General features: G+C 39.8%; 1 protein-coding gene across 1 annotated transcript in view; it reads right to left on the bottom strand.

The window, feature by feature from the left end:
* The window catches only part of BBOX1 (butyrobetaine (gamma), 2-oxoglutarate dioxygenase (gamma-butyrobetaine hydroxylase) 1), a 71366-nt gene that overhangs the window by 27144 nt on the left and 42397 nt on the right, over nt 1-1825 (bottom strand). The gene's annotated exons all lie outside the window — the stretch shown is intronic.

Below are 1825 nucleotides of genomic sequence, written 5' to 3'. Positions count from 1 at the left end.
CTTTCCCTCAACTGGCACATCATTCTCTGTTGCCATATCTAGGGATGTAGAGCTCAAAAAAAAACCCTGGTATTTTTCCGATCCAGTTATCAGGAAGCCAAGAAATATCAATATTCCCAGTTTTCCAGGTTCCAAATACCAGCTGGGTATTCAGATCCAGTTTCTTTTTTCTGGATTCCAATATTATTTGGTTCCATTATTCCCATGGACAGTTTTTGACCAAATTGCACCAAAATTGAGGCAGAGGTGCTGATATCTGTCCTTTAAATAATTGGACCTATGGGCCCCTGAACAAAGTGCCCCCAGCCATCCTCCATTGCTTGCAATGGGAGGGGGATTCAATGCTTTTTCCAAGGCAAAAATAGCCAGAGACACAAGAGCAATCAAAGCAACCTCTGATCAAAGCAGACCGAACCAACAAGCCCAAAGAACCAATGTAGAACCAGGGAATCCTGGCATAATATAGCAAATCTAACACAATAAATATGCAAGCAGAGAATCCAACCCAACATCAAATCAGAGAACTGTTCAAGCAAAACCAAACAGGAACACTGTTGCATACCTAACAAATATAAAATCAGAGAATCTGTGCCAATGTACAATTCAAGAATCAAAGGCAACACTGAACCTGAGAATCTAGCACAAGCTTGACACAAACAAAAAAAACACAAAGAATACCATGCTGCAAGACGAACAAGACCAATTTAAAAGGACAGACTCAAAGTGAAACCAATATGACATGGGAGGGAGGAAGAGAAAAAAAGTCATGGGAGCGTTGAAATGCTGGCTCCCGATATTCACCCTCTTCCCTCCCTCGCACACAGGATTTCCCCTTTTTTCTTCTTGCTGAGCAACTCTATATCTATTTTCTTCCTATTTGTTTGTCTATGGCTGTCATACGCAATCACTTTAATACACACACGTTGGTCCAGCCCAGGGAACTAATGGAAGAGACACAATCACCTTCTTATATTCAACTTCTGAAATGGCACAAGAGAGGCTTTTGAAAGTTCAAAATAAACAAAATGTGAAAAGGTCAGATGGAATCAGGGGTAGGATGTATGAGATGAACCGATAATAAAACTGAGGTAACTCTGTAATCACACTAACTCCAGATAATTTGTTGTCAACAATTTAGTGTTCTGGCTATTCAAAAAATTTAAAACTTTGAGGAGGCTTTCTTGTCAGTTTCTGCTTAAATACGCATGCATAGATTTCTGAGTTTCACTGACTCTTGAAGTCTAGAAGACAGGAACATATAACCACGTTCCCAGAATCCTTCTATATACACAGACCATGGATCACTCCTCTTTTAAGAGCTATCTCCTTTTTCACTGGGCAAGGATTACTTCTCTTAACTAGAAGCAATTTCCCTTTTCGGCTTGAACAGGGATCTTCTCTGATCCTCTCATTCCTTTTGCCTCCTTCCCAGTCCACAGTCAGTGCTTAACTGACTCTTCTTCAACATTCAGTTCCCAAACTGTCATTTCTTAACTGACTCTCTCCATAGGATTCCATTCAAACAGCCTGTCACTCAAAGGTTCTCAGACTCTATTAGGCATTAGCCCTTGACAGTCCATCACACCTGAACATTTCCAGGATATTTTTTGGGACCTATTTCCAGGCATCCTGGATGGAGACCCGAATATATCTGGAAAATAACAATAAAGTATTTTTCAAATACATGTTTGGATCAGATATATCCCAATGTGCATCCCTAGTCATATCTCCTTCAACCAACAGAGTTCTCATATTAATATGAAGAACATTTTGTATCAATGTTAATAAATAGCCTTCTTCCCAACAAAGCTGTTGCATCCTAAAA

The sequence above is a fragment of the Gekko japonicus genome, unplaced genomic scaffold (assembly GCF_001447785.1).
Source record: "Gekko japonicus isolate JY-2015 unplaced genomic scaffold, Gekko_japonicus_V1.1 scaffold1316, whole genome shotgun sequence".
NCBI classification, from domain to species: domain Eukaryota; kingdom Metazoa; phylum Chordata; class Lepidosauria; order Squamata; family Gekkonidae; genus Gekko; species Gekko japonicus.
The sequence above is the reverse complement of the archived record's forward strand: the minus strand, read 5'-3'. Positions and strand labels throughout refer to the sequence as shown.